The sequence below is a fragment of the Protopterus annectens genome, chromosome 3.part1 (assembly GCF_019279795.1).
Source record: "Protopterus annectens isolate FY-2018-M chromosome 3.part1, PAN1.0, whole genome shotgun sequence".
In the NCBI taxonomy this organism is placed as follows: Eukaryota; Metazoa; Chordata; order Ceratodontiformes; family Protopteridae; genus Protopterus; species Protopterus annectens.
The window spans coordinates 1,491,149,976-1,491,166,065 of record NC_056732.1 but is presented as its reverse complement, the minus strand read 5'-3'; positions in this window follow the sequence as shown (position 1 = coordinate 1,491,166,065).

Genomic DNA, 16,090 nt, shown 5'->3' with positions numbered 1-16,090 from the left:
TCAGTTATCTAGAAAGTGTTCTTTCCAAATATCCAGCTATAACAAGTCAAGCAGATTTCTTCGTCCACTGAAAAAAGGAGCGACAGTGAGGATACAAACAGCAAAAAGGTTTTGACCAGATTGGTCAAGTAACGAGTATTTATGCAGAGCCAAGATCCTGTTTTGTTAAATCTGAGGGTGTGGAGTACAGGAGAAATCACAGACATCTTCTTCCTATAGCAGAATTGATGTTGCAGTATCGTACCTGTGATAAAGACACTAATTCTTAGGGCAATCCAGATGATATTCCTGTTCTAGAACTTGTCTTGACTCGTGATACTATTCTGCCAAATGATTCCAGTGTTTCTAAGAATGAACAGTCAGCAGAGACAATCCCCGTTGCTAAACCAGATCCCAAATTTTATGTCATACAATATGGTTGCATTTCAAAGCCTAGTGTGAAATGCACAGCAACTTGGACATAGTTGTATATATGTATGTAGCTTTTTATAACTGCATTATGAAAATCATTTCTGTGTAAATTGCATATTCATTAATGTTAGTGACAATGTCTAACTCATTTTCTCAAAGTGGGAGGATGTAGAATAACAGGTGTGTTGTACCTTTAAGAAGCATTTCCAAGATCTGTGTGTGCATATAAATACCAACACGTGTTGGCTTCAGTGTCATTTTGAAGGGGCAGCTAGAATGTTAGCATCCATGTTCATAATAGCTAATCTGTTTATAAGTTAAAGTTACTTACCTTCATTTATAATGTGTGTGTATACAATAAATCTGCTTGAACAAGAACCCATGATGTTCGTTTGTTTTATCCTGACCTGCCGAGTGACAACACACACACACACACACACACACACACACACAAACATATACACACATCATTTGAACTGGAGCCTATCTCTTACAAGAAACAAACATATGCTCTGTAATACCTCTGTTTGTGTGTGGACTTAGTCTGCCCATATTTTACATCTCCACCCATCTAGCCCCCACTGTTGTTTTTAAACCAACCAGCCAACTTGTTGCTTCTTCTGTAACAGAAGCACAGCTCCATAATACAAACAGGGAGGATAATACCTCTCAAGCTTAGTGCAAGAAATCTGGGCAAAGTCTAAAATAATGGGGGAAATAAAGGCCCAAAAACAGGGACAGATTTTAAAGCATACTCAAACTTAGGAAGTTGCTAGAATAAGAGGATTTGTGTTAGCATGCACTTTCTCAAGGCTATGAAGTCTAAATTCAAATATATGTCATTTAGAGGGCAGAAAGCTGCACATTTTATAATGACCAGACTAAAAATATGAGGCAGAAATGTGGACATTCTGCAAAAATCTGTACAAATAAGAAGTATGAGGCATGGACATAAACCTGAGGAATGGGGCAAAGAGCAAACAGATTTCACTATAGCCCACAAATATTCCTGGTAAAAGAAATGCTGGCTGGTTGGTCGCATCTGACAACTATCCACTTTATTTCAAGAAAAGAACTGTACAAGAAGCAATAAATAAATTCATGATTCAAATTTCTGACAGCATTAGATACATGAAAGTCAATACAAAAGAAAAACCTAGAGCATAGTGCCTTTTTTAGGCAATGCCAAACTGAAAGTACTTCCGACATAGCAAACCAAAACCAAGAAAATTTAAAGGTATTACTGCTCAATACTAGGAGTCTAAACAAAAAACTCCACTCCCTAGAAACTCTCTTTACCCTAAAGAATGCTGATGTCTGTGTGGGCACTAAGACATGGTTTAAAGCCTGAGAGCACACCAACACTGCAAAGTTATAATGCCTTCCACATATTTAGGCCAGCTACTTCACAGGCAGGGACTAAAGATGGAGGTGTCTCTATTTACATCAAAAATAAATATACTTCAAAGCTGGTCAAACAGGACAATGCAGTTGACCTGATCCATGTTTAAATCACCGTAGGTAAAATCCAATACCACTTCTTTGCAAGCTATAGATCCTCCTCTATGATCCAGGAAACCCATATCATGTATTCAAACTTATTAGAAACACTAACCATCCAATCTAATGCCATATTCATGGGTGACTTTAATTACCTCACTATTAACTGGGAATCCTATACGACACCAAATGTATATGCACAGAGATTCCTGGATTTTGTAAACAAAAACTCCCTGGACCAGATAGTCAATACACCAACCAGGGGTGCAACCATACTGGATCTGGTCCTCACTAATATGAGAGACTATTGCACACCCCCTACTGTAATGCCTTCCCTGGTAAAGTCAGACCACAAAATGGTCTGCTTTGAAGTAAAAATAAAACCTGGACCCCAGCTAAACCTGGAATATTCAGGAACTATTCTAAGGCTAACCTCCTGCTGTTAAGTGAGAACATGGCAAAATGTCAAGCTCCCATAAACCCTAAGTACACTTCTGCCTATGCAGAACTCTTCACAGAAACCCTGTACAGGCATGTTAATAGCTGCATAGAGGCAACTGTACCCACCAGGAAGAAGTATAGAACTACCTCATAAAACAAGCCACCCTGGTAGAATCACAAAATCACTCAGATGTATAACAGGAGGAAGAAAATCATGGCAAAAATTAGAAGGTGCAGCACCCAGCAGGATAAAAGCACTCTCTTCAAACTAAACAAGCAACTCAGAGGACAAATAAAGTCTACCAAAACCAAATTTGAGGTATGTTTGGCCTCCCAGGCCAAGGACAACCACAAAGCATTATTTAGCTATGTCTGCAGCCTTAAAGGCAATACACAGTTGTGTGCAGAGCTCACTGTAAATGCAGCCACCTATACTGAGCCTGAAGATATAGCAAACCTCCTGGCTGATAAATTCAGCTCCAACTTTACCTCTCTCTCCCCCTCAACCTTCCCTTACGAAATATCATTAAATATAACTCCCCCTACTATCATTAGGGAACAGGTCCTTAATGCTCTCTCTAAGACCAAGAAGACTGCATCAATGGGCCCAGACAATATCCTAGGATGCCTTCTTAACAGCATGAAACATGACCTATCAGGGCCTCTGAAATTACTGTTTAACTGCAGCCTCCAAACAGCTTTTGTGTCTCACGGATGGAGAAAGGCAACAATCATCCCTCTGCACAAAGGTGGGCCATCGTCAGACGGGTCTATATTAGAACACTGAACATTCAAAATGTCAAAATGTCAAGTGTTCTAATATCGAACTCTACCAATTGAAAATACTAAACATCGAACATTCAGAACAGCAAATTTTTTCCTAGGGAAAAAATTTGCTGTTCCAACCCCTAACCCTACACTAAACTATACACACACCACTAACTATCCACTTACCTTTACCCAAACCCTAACCCTAAGATCCGTCACAATCGTGCACTCACCTCACCCGCACCCTACCCCTAACTCACTCACCCCACCCTAACCCTCACATCCACAATCGCACACATACCTAACCCGTGCCCTAACCCTAACTCACCTAACCCACCCTAACCCTCATGCCCACACAATCGCACACATACCTAACCCGCAAACTAACTCTAACTAACCTAACCCGCACTCAATCGCACACGTACCTGAACCAGAACTGTAACTTTCCACCAGAGCGCTGAAAATACCGAAGAAACAGAAACGGACAACCAAATTCTTTCACTAGGAAAAAAATTGGGTTTCTGTTTCTTTGATATTTTCAATGTTCACTGAAAACGGATCGATATTAGAACACTCAACATTTTAAATGTTCGGTGTTCTAATATAGACCCCGACAGACCCTGGAAACTACAGACCCATAAGTCTCACTAGTCTTATATGTAAAGCCATGGAACAAACTATCATGGAGATGATCAATAGAAATATAGTAAACCTCCAGACACTGGACCCTACCCAGTTTGCTTTCATCAAGGGCAGATTATGTCTACTCAACCTAGTGGACTTCTTCAAGAAGGTCACCAAAGCAATGGATGTGGGCAAAGTCGTTCACACTGCCTACCTTGACCTGATCAAGGCATTTGACACAATACCCCACTCGGGTATTGTTGACAAATTCAGGAGGTTAGGTACAAACCCATATATCAACCGGTGGATAGCCAACTGGCTCACAGACAGGACCCAGGAAATTAGAATTGGGGAGTCCACCTCTACAAAGAGGCCACTCACAAGTGGAGTCTCTCAGGGATCAGTCCTTGGACCACTCCTTTTTAGCATTTACATCTCAGAAGTCAAGGCCAATGTCAGTGGTCTCTGAATGACTAAATTTGCAGATGATTGCAAATTAGGAGTTGTCATTGAACCTCACACTGGCACAAATATTCTCCAGGAAGGGCTGATACAGACAAATAACTGGAGTCAGAGCCATGGACTAAAACTAAATGCCAAGAAATGCATAATAGTATCCTTTGGGAAGTCATTCATCCCTGGTAACTATCATATTGACAACACACCCCTTAGAGCTGACACAGTAGTCAGGGACTTAGGGACACACATAGATAGCAATCTAGCCTTTGATCATCATGTGTCTACAGTGGTGAGGAAATCATTCTGTGTTGCGCAACTTATAAACAAAGGTGTGTCATCTTAGTCAAGGAAGTCATTGTTCCACTGTATTTGGCATTCATCAGACCCTTTGGTATGTACCTAACCAGGCATATCCAACAACTGGAACATCCACAGAGGTTCCTCACTAAAAGAATACAGGGCGTAAGCAATATGTCCTATGCAGACTGCCTCAAGGCCCTATCCCTGTATTCTGCCTCCTACAGGCTTTTGAGGGGAGATCTATGCCTGGCATACAGGGCATTGTCAGACCCCACTCTGATGGACCTCCTGCATATCCACATAACAAATAGCACCAGGATTACCCATTCTAAAGACTTAAACCTTGCCTGTGGTATAAATAAGACCTGCTGAAGAGATAGGTATGTATCCCAGAGACTACCCCGTCTATGGAACAGGCTCCCTATCCATGTGAAACAGAGTTCCTCCCTAATCCAATTCAAGTGCAATTTGGACAATTGGATGGGAAACTGGAAATTCATCCCTGGTTTGGCACCTATGTCTCTAATGGACAGAGGTAACCTGTAAATGGTTCATCTCCCAGACCCATGCTTACACTTATCAAGGGTATTGGAACTTGTTAGAGATTTGGGATGAATATGCTTAAAAAGGCCCTTGTGGTCGTTAGCCAAGTAAACACCTATGAACCTATCAATTCAGCTTCTAAATATGCTCTTCTATGAAGCTGGCCAATGACGGTTCAGAAATGAGTCTGTAACATATTACATTATGGGCGGTCTAGATGCAGCTTTGCAGCAGTTCCCCCATATGTTGCATTCCCTTGGAATGGTTGAATGTCTTATAAGGGACAGGATATTCAGGTTAAAGCCAAATAATTTTAGTAACAATAATGTGTGGAGAACTGAGATAATAGAAAAAAAATGTAGGTATCACCTATGACTCTGCAAAGCATACAAATATATTTCATACAGCAGTACTTTCACAATCATGTTATCTGATTTTTTTCAGTTTCCTTCTGCTGGTCTCAAGGTTAAACTTTCAGTCTGAAGTGTCTACCAAGATGGTCTGTTACATAGCAGAGCAGGGATCACAGACTTTTTCTGTCACAGAAATACATAGAGAATATCACCTGAGATGTACAACAATTTGCCGTTTCTAACATCAGAATTATCAGTGCCTTCATATTGCAACATATTATTCTCAGTGTATTGGGGTAAGGGGGGCTCATGTGCAAATTAAGATTCTGATATCTCCGTTTTATTATTCTCATACATTATTTATATATTCTTTTTAATATAACATTCTAATTTTTTTTATTTGAATGGAAACATTTTCACAGCTAAAAGGATCTGATCCCAAAAGCATTCTGAATATGAAAAAAAATAAGCATAAGGCAAGGGGATTATTTTCCATAGCCTAACTGTAACAGTGTATTACTTTATTACGTTAATGTTGCAGACTATGGTTACTCACTGACAATGAGGCAGTGTTAAAAGCATGTGATAAATAAGCATAAATACAGTCATCCATGAACAATCACAGCATAATTTGTTACGGCAACAGTGATGATTAAAAATCATAGCTCAAAGAAAAAATATCCACCAAAACTGTCAGTTTTTTAAGGAAGCTTGCTTTTCTAACTTGGTAAATGCATGATACCTTTTTACAAGTTTAGCACCATAATTCTTTAAATCACATTGACGTCACAGCTTATGCCAAATATATACTTACAGCAGCAGTATTAGGTTTGTGTGCAACTAATGATCTATACTCCAACCCACGCCATTTATTTGTTACACGGTGACAGTTTTTGATAAGTCAGCTGAATGGCATTCATTTGAAATGATAAATGTCATTTGACTCTTCCAGAAATTACAAAAGAAAAAAAGTTGTTTTTATCAGCTGATCTGGCAGGAAAGTACCATAGTTTGATCAACTGATTTTACACTCAGCTGTACAGAGCACTGGTGGAAATAAGAAACTAAGTTACAAACATACGGGACTTCACTGCATCGATTGTTAATTGAGTCAGTGTTCATTCATCAGGTTAACAAATAATACAGTGAAGATTCTTGATCTGAGACTAACAGAATGCATCCTCAAGCTTTGCTGGCCTTACACGTACATGGGAGGGTTATGTGGTATATGCCCCCATGTAATGCAGTTTTTGTCAGAATCCTGTTTGGTTTATCATGTTTAAAAGATCATATTTTCATGTGCTCATCTTAAATAGTCAAGCAGTAAGATATTTCATCTGAGTCCCATTAGATACTGAATAAAACAGAAAAAAAGCTTTGCTACATCTCGATATTGCAAGTCAGACCACTTCAGTCTCCATGCCTCAGTAATGAAACTGTTCAAAGCAAGATGTTTCCAAAAATTATATTGTCTTCTCTAGAGAGTGCAGTCAGATGTTTATTAGCACAGTAAATGTCACCACCTGGATCAGGGCCTTATTCTGGTGGCAGCATTTATGCACTCTCTGTTCCTTAGAGTATATGTATTCTGGATCTTTGTGCACTTGGTAGTGTCAACTCTGACGATGTGATCAAAACAGTGTGCCTAACTCTGTAGGGCAGCAGGATAATGTCCTGACTATGACCAAAATGACCAAAATTCAAATACCAGGTCAGACACTGAAAGAGCTATTGAGGGGGCAGGCAAGGGGGGGGTAAGAGTGCCAGCTTGAGTATCCCATGGGACGATATGGTGGTCCAGCTGACTAGCTCATGGGAGGAAGTGGTGGTCCAAATGGCTGCTTCACCACAATCAAATGAGGTTTGCATGTGCTGAAGTTGCAACTGTTAACTGGGGTCATAGGCCTGGCTTACCAATCTGGTGATGTCTTCATTACTATATGTCTGGGAGAATTCAAATGCACAAGGAGGAAGTAGCAATTCCCATGGGGACCCAAGTGCTCACATCAGCTGCCAGGGCTGAGGTTAGGTCCTAAATAAAAGCATCCTCATTGCTTGCATCAGCAGATGTAAGTGAGGGCACAAAACAACTCTGTAGATGTCTCTGGTTAGCTGTCACTTCCATGCCATGACTTTATCAGTCATAGGGTCCAATGGCTCCAACAATACTAGAATCATGAACCTAGATCTCTACCAACAGATACATAAAACACAGAGGAGGGACAGGTTTATAATGCAGCACCTCCCTAGCCTCTGAAATTAACTTCCACTGCATGTTAAGCAGTACAATATACTATTTTTTCTTTAAACATAACTTAGATGGATGGATGAGTTTTCACAAATGTACTCAAGGATTGACTGTTGTGGTGCTCCTATAAAAAGGGGGTATAGTCACTGAGAAGGTACTGGCAAGGCATAAAAGGTCATAATTCTAAACATCCTTGGACTATCTATGAATCTAAACAAATGGACTAAAGACCAGTAGGATGGTCAGCAATGATGGAGACAAAAATCAACTACAGGAAAAATAATAGTTTAAGAGCAGTGGACAAACAATCATCCCAAAACAATGACCATTCAGGTGGTTCCATCAAAAATACAAGAACCTTGCAAAAAACCTCTGAGGTAAGCCATCATTCCTTATACACCTTCTTATCAGGGCTATCAGAAAATCCACCAGTTCAAATGTCTTGGAGTTTGGATAGCTCCATCTCTCACATTCAAACTTTTCACTAGAAGAATAGTTTACAAATTCCAAGGACAAATGTAAATATTAAGACAAGATTAATGACTTTACCAGCTCTTTCTTGGTTTCAGGAAGCAGAACTTAGTCAGGTGCAATGCTGTTCAAGGTATAGGAAGCAGAACTCAGTCAGGTGCAATGCTATTCAAGGTACAGGAAGTAGAACTCAGTCAGGTGCAATGCTATTCAAGGTACAGGAAGTAGAACTCAGTCAGATGCAATGCTGTTCAAGGTACAGGAAGTAGAACTCAGTCAGGTGCAATTCTGTTCAAGGTACAGGAAGCAGAACTCAGTCAGGTGCAATTCTATTCAAGGTACAGGAAGCAGAACTCAGTCAGGCGCAACGCTATTCAAGGTACAGGAAGTAGAACTCAGTCAGGTGCAATGCTATTCAAAGTACAGGAAGTAGAACTCATTTGGGTGCAATGGTCTTCAAGGTACAGACAGAAGCAGGATGGATAAATTCAGACTCAGCTTTGACAATGGAAACTGGCTATTGGGATCTGGAGTGTTATTAATGTAAAGCCTGTTATTCTTGCAACTTTCTAAATATATAAGATCAGTATTTATCCCTGTTTTTTGTCATTTGTCCCCCTTTATTTTTTTCCTTAATTCTTGGGCTCATTGGCTGAGAGGTATGTAAATGGTGCAGTGGATTGCATACCATACTCTGACAGCAGTGATGCATTCCTGTGTGGCAGTTATGGATTTGTTCATTCATTTGATCCCAGTCATACTTCTGAGTTATACATTCACAGTTATATCGGTGGCTGTAATAAGAGCTCACGTGTGTGTGTGTGTTTCTGTGTATATATCTATGGTATGCACTTGTGTAGGTTTCTATGTAAATCTGTGTGTGAGTCTGTCCGTCTCTGCATCTACATATCTACCTGTATGACTTTCTGTGTGTGTGTGTGTGTGTGTGTGTGTGTGTGTGTGTGTGTGTGTGTGTGTGTGTGTGTGTGTGTGTGTATTAACATTAAGTACTTATATGACTTATATGTTGGATATAAAATAATTCCTCCTACAACAGTACATATGCTACAGCAACTTTAAAACATTAGGCACAAAGACTATAGTTGCCCTGGATGAGTTACTATTGTTTGATACAATATCACAAGGCCTGTATGATTTCTTGAGGGTGGATCATCCTATAATTCCAAGGATTTTTGGTATACATAAAATGCACTCCAATCCTAATGATCCCCTCTTTCCCCCTAATGTGGCAGCTAGGGGGTCAGCTACAGAACCCCTAGCCAAGTTTGTTAACCAGAAATTAAAAGATCTTTTTGAATCTTATTCACATATAGTATAAGACTCATGGGACCTGCTGGATAAGAATATGAAAATGGGAAATGAATATATGTTTGTTACCTGTGATGTGTAAAGCTTATCCACTGTTATACCACAGGAAGTGGGACTGGAGTGGTTCCAGGAAATAGTAAAGAAACACAGGTCCCTGACTAACACAGACTGTGTTCTAATAATTGAACTGATGGAAATTGTTTTAATTAACAACTTTTTGATTTTTGAAGGGGGGTATTACAAACAGTTAATTGGTGTTATTTTGGGGGCTGCCTGTATCCCAAGTTTGCAAATGCTGTCCTCCTGATATGGGAATTAGAAACCTTGTTTAAACTTTATGAGCTGTGTGTGGGTTACTTTAGATTTCCGAATGATTTCTTGATTATCTGGAAAGACTGTAGAATCACTGGATGAATTTATCCATCAACTACAAAACAGCTGTAACCTGGAAAGGATCAACTCCTTAGACATCATGATCATCAAGCACCCGGATGGAGAACTAGCAACACAAATTTACAGAAAGCCAGCATATTGTAATACATTTCTCCACTTCTAAGAAACAAAAGGAACCACGTCCAAGGCTCTAGGCAGAAATTTTTAATCCAAATGCATCCAAATTCACCAACTAAGTGCTTTCACCATAACATATGGCTTCTTCATCCACAAAGGCAGCCAAGGGTTCAGTCTTGGAACCCCGGGATGAAACTATAGCTCTAAAAGGGGGATCCCTAGTGCCCTTGTGTGTTTTCGGGATACCAAAAATAACAGGTGTGACTGTGTGTTCCACATTTAAAAAATTTAATTCTGTCTCAGTAAGTGCTCCTTGAAATAAAGCATCAAGTAAGAATAAATCAGTTTTATGGTATGCTATATGCAACTCATTGATAAAAATCCTTTGATAAGTGGTGTGGTCGTCCAATATTTTGTGGATGAAGGGATTCAGAAGGTTGTGGCTGGGATTCCACATATTTTGAAAGATTCTTGGCATTGCCTCCAAAGACTTGATAAGATATCAGGTCATGGTACAGAATGGTCCTTCCTAACTATAGATGTCATCAACTTATTTACTGTAATTCCACAAGATGTGGGGGTTGAATATTTTACGCAAAGTTTGGTAAAAAGTGGTTAATTAAATGCTGCCAAAATAAATATGATGACATCAAGTATGGAAATGGTGTTGAAGAACAGTTTTGTAACATTTGAAGGTGAATTGTTTCAGCAAATTTCAGGTGTGGCTATGGGGGCGAAATGTGCCCCTGGATTTGCCAACCTAGTTCTTCTATATTGGGAAGAAGTATATGTATTTGGGTCACCATATAAAGACAGAATTGCTCTTTATAACAGATTTCTAGATGACATACTAATTTTGTGGAAGGGAAGTGAGGATGATGCCAAGTCTTTTGTTGAATACTTAAATAGTACCAGTACTTTTTTCAAATTCACTAGTAAGTGGAACAATAATGAGATAGAATTTTTGGATATTAAACTGATCAAATCAGGAAATATTTTACATAGCAACATATTTAGGAAGAAGTCCCACAGTAATTCCCTGTTACCACCCTCAACATCAAAAAAGAGGAATAGTAAAGGGTCAGATGGTAAGACTTTCTAGACTAGTGAGTGACGATTACACTTGTAATAAGGAAGTGTATACCTTAATTGGCTTCTTTTTAGATGTGGGATACCCATTAAAGTTGTTAAAAATTAGAAACAAAGTTCTGGGAAAAAGGAGGAGTAGATATCAACCCATTTTAAGGGGTAACAACACAGAAATGGTGGAGAAGGACAACACCTTTGAAGGCAAGGCATTAATTTTGAGATATAATAGTCAAACGTCTGGTGCTGTTGAAGTGGTGAACAAAATATGGGACACAATATTTAATGAAACTCAGAAATGACTTAGGAAGTTTCCCCAAAATAATATACTCAAGGGGGAAGAACATCAAAGAAATATTGGAAGGAAATAGAATTATATAAAAGTGTTCCAGATGCATAAGTGTGGAACTTGCAAATTTTGTAGGTTCATTAATGAAGGACTTTATGTAGTGGTGACTAATTATTTTAAGACCATTGGGTGCCCTGGCAGGTACAGTTACAACCCACAGAATTTGGTATATATTGCCACCTGTGTTAGTTGCAACGCATTCTATGTGGGCAAAACTGTCCGTAAGTTAAAGGACAGGATTACAGAACATCTGAGGGCCATTAAAAATCATGACACACACAATGCATTGTATATGCATAGTACACACTGTATGGACTTCAAGAAATTTATTTTCTTTGTGATCGATAGAGTGGGATGTCTTGAAAGGGTGGTGATGTCAGGTTGAGGGTGGAATTATTGGAATACAGATGGCAAATAATATTGGATGCTACTACTCCATCAGGCCTGAATGAATACATCTCCTTAAAGCCTGTTTTGAAGGATAGGGTCAATAGAATTTAGTATTAATAGGTGAACATTAGGTATTTTCTACACACTTATTTCATCAAGTTGTTTATAACTTTAAAACAAATATTTTAAAAACTTTTTTATTGGTATTTTATTTAAATGTTTTTAAGTAGATTTTTGAGAGATATCACGATACATTATGGACAGAATGCTTTTCTAACTATTTTTTTGTTAGGGAATGTATAACATATATTTTTTTTACTGTGGTGGACACATTCAGTTTTTTAAACTTTTGTAATTATTGTATAATTGTTCAATAATGTTTTTCATTGGATGATTGAATGATTGTTTGAGTATTTAATGTAAGGTATGGATGCTTTTCACTCACTCTGAAGAAGCCATATGTTATGGTGAAAGCACTTAGTTGGTGAATTTGGATGCACTTGGATTCAAAATTTCTGCCTAGAGCCTTGGACGTAGTTCCTTTTGTTTCTTACTAGTTTTGAACCCATTGGGTATTTTTCTTTTTGTGGCATTTCTCCACTTCACCAGTTGCCACCCCTTTCACCAAAAGAAAGGGGTGGCAATAAGCCAGTTCATTACATCATTCTGACTTATTTCGTATGATGAGAAATTCCTGGAATAGTTTAATACCTTAAAATTGATGTTTTTGGATAGAGGCTACCCTTTAACACTTCTAGATAAAAGTTTTGAGGAGGTTTGGACGTAAAGGGAGTGTAGATATGCACCGATTTTCAAGAAAGGGTTACAACTGACCAATACTTACAAACGGCATGAAGGTCACACCAATATAGTTTTGCATTACACCTTGGATGCAGGAAGAACTGGTACATGCTGCCGTGCGATGACTCCATTAAGAGCTTCTTTTTGGAAAATCCTTCCTTTACATACAAAAATAAAGGAAACATAAAAATCTCCTTAAGAGGTTGAAAGTAGTAACTAATGGGGTTTCAAACACATAGAAGTGTGGTCATTGCCCACAATGCCCCTATATTAACAGGAATTATCAATGTCCCTTCATGAACAAAATTGTTACTAACATGCACTGTGGTACTTTCAACTTTGCTATCCATCCAGCATGTTTTGTTCATTGTGATGACAGAGTTTAGATCCTTGGAGCATGTGTCTCTGAGGGATTGGGATTTCTTTCAGTGTAGCATGTCCAACAGCTCTGTGTTTGACATGGCCTTGTATGTTAAGCAGAGATCGCCTCTGAGTAGACAATATGCAACAGAGTATAAGTAGAGTTTTTTTAGATGGTCAGTACAGGGCATCTGCTTTAGGCCTGTGATTCTTTTAGTGAGGTATTTCTGCGGCCTTTCCAGTTGTTGCAGAAGTCTTGAGAGGTACATACCAAACGGTCTAATGAGGGATGAGAACAGTGGAACAATGACCTCCTTTTTTCTGGATGAAAAGCCCTTAGTGATGAGGTGTGCCACATAGAAGGATTTCCTGACTGTTGTGGCGATGTGGTTATCGAAGGTGAGACCACTGTCCACCTGTGTCTCGAAGTCTCTTATCACACTTTGGTGTTTAGTGTACTGCCACCTATGTAGTAATTCACGGGTACATATTTTTTCCCAAAGGGGATAACTATACATTTCTTGGCATTGAGCTTTAGCCCATTGCTCTGGCACCAAGCATCTGTTTCTGTAAGGCCCTTTTGTAGAATATCCACATAATTTGGGGATTCAATAATGGCTCCCAGTTTGCAGTCATCTGCGAACTTTGTTAGCCAGAGTCCCTCAGTGTTTGCCTGTACTTCAAAGAAGTAGATGCCAAACAAGAGCGGTCCCAGGAGTGAACCCTGAGGTACTCCACTTGTCATATGTCTGGAGCTGGATTTGGAGTCGGCTGCTTTTATAGTGTGGGTTCTGTCAGTAAGCCAGTTAGTAACCCATCGAGTGACATAGGAATTAATGCCCAGCTTAGTAAGTTTATCTATGATTCCAGAGTGGGGGATGGTGTCGAAGGCCTTGGTGAGATCCTGATAGGCTGCGTGGACCACCTTACCTTTGTCGACGGCTCTGGAGACTGATTCAAAGAAGTCAATCAGGTTCAGGAGACAAGATCGGCCCTTCATGAACCCAAACTGCATGGGGTCCAGTGTTTGAAGGTTTCCAATGTCTTTGTTTATATGTTTCATGATAATACGTTCCATGGCCTTGCAAATCAGGCTCATCAGACTGATGACGCAGTAGTTCCTGGGATCCAAGATGGATCCCCCCTTGTGGAGTGGGATAATTGTAGCTGTGCGCCACTCAGTGGGCACAAAACCTGAGGTGAGGCTATGATTAAACATGACACTGAGGTGAGGTGCCAGTTCATTTTGTAGTTCATGTAGTACACAGCCTGGGATGTCGTCTGGTCCCATGGATGCTGTATTTTTAGCTTTGGAGAGTGCGTTTTTAACCTGTGTGGCCATTATTACCAGAATTTGGCAATCTTTTGGTATTGAGATGGGCCCTTTAGGGGGGTAAGAGGGGGATGAAGTTTGCACTGAATCAATCTCCTACGATACTGGCAATATCCTTGGGATCAGTATATTTAATACCATTCTGTTGTAGCTCAGAGCAGATCTGAGCATTGCCATTTAGATTCTTGACATAGCTATAGAATGCCTTGTGGTTGTCTTTGGAATCTTTGGCAATTTTATTTTCGTAACTAGCTTTGGAGGATTTTATGAGGGATCTCAGCTTCTTACTGAGGCTGGTAAGGGAATTTTTTGCATCCTGGCATTTTCCTCTTTTTTGCAACAGTTTCTTCCGTTTGTTGTAAAGTTTGTTTATGGTAAGGGACCACCAGATTGGCTTCCTTTTTTTGGAGGAGAGTATATTGGTTCTATCGGGGATGGCACAATTCATGCATGAGTGGATGTGCTCGTACAGTGCCTTAGTGTAGGACTCAGCAATCGAACTTTCAGTTCCCGTCTGCATGGGTGTCATGAAGTTTGTCACTTCTGACTTGAGTAGCAAGAAGCTGGCTTTGGAGAAGTTTTTTATGGAGGTTTCCTTACTAGGGGGTGGGACGTGGATGTCAAGGGTGATTAACTTATGGTCAGACCTGACCAACGAGGGGGTGACCATAGGTGTGGAGCATCAATTTCCCATGTTGGTAATGACCAGATCTAGGATACTGGAGCCCCTGGTGCGACTAAGGATTAGTTGATCCAGGGTGTTGGAATTTATGAATTCCAAGAACCGTTGGGCAAAGGGGTGTGACTCAGTTCGGTTTACCTTTATATTACTGATATGCACAAGTTCGATCCCAAGAAAGTTGAAAGTGCATTTTCAAAATCACAGAATGTCGAAAAACAATGGTCTGAATTTGCAGTGAGCAAATGCACATTGATATTCGCTCATTGCAGATTCAGCATTTCAGGTGCAGATCGTACTATAGCGGGGATCTGCAAATGAACCCTTTACCTCACTGTAGTGCGGTCTCAGAGTTAGTATATTAAAGTAGGGGGGGTGCAGGGGGGGGCTTGCCTGTCCTGCATAACGATGTGTAGTGTAATTTGTAGTTCAAAAATCATCGCATCTCGTTTTCCAGATTTTGATTTTCGAACTTTGGTGACGTTCGACGTTTGATTTTCGCATTTTAAAGTTGCACAATAGTGTGTTCATAGTTGGCATTCTCAGTAATAGAAAGGTAAACCCTCAGTTCATATAGTTCAACAGGGATGAGCTTTAGTTGAAAGTCACAGTTCTGATGATGTCTCTGTAAGCAGACGAAAGCGCTTAACTTTGACTTTGTATTTTGGTTAAATAAAAGTGTTGTTAGAGTTCCTGGGATCAGCTGACTAGCTGGTTGTTCTGCTATTATTGGATTTTTTTTCTACCAGTTTCAGAAACTTGCTTGTGTTTGTTTTTGAACATTAAATCCTTATATGACTTAGATTTTGGATGTAAAATACGTCCTCCCACAACAATACATAGGGTACAGCAGCTCTGAAACATTTAGAAGGACTATTTTACATCAAAAATATAAAAAGCTTATATACAAAAAAAAAGTATTAAACAATTTAACAGATAGCCCATTGTCAAAGCACAATAATGGCCTCTGGGCTTGATGTTATTGGGGAAATAATGCTCTTCAAGGTGTGTACACACCCTCCACCTGAGGCCACATAGGTGTTATTTCCTAACAACACCAACCCTGTCAGTCATTATTGCTTATTTAGAAAGCTAAAGTGTTGTCCAAATTCACAATGAAGTGCCCTGTGTCTCA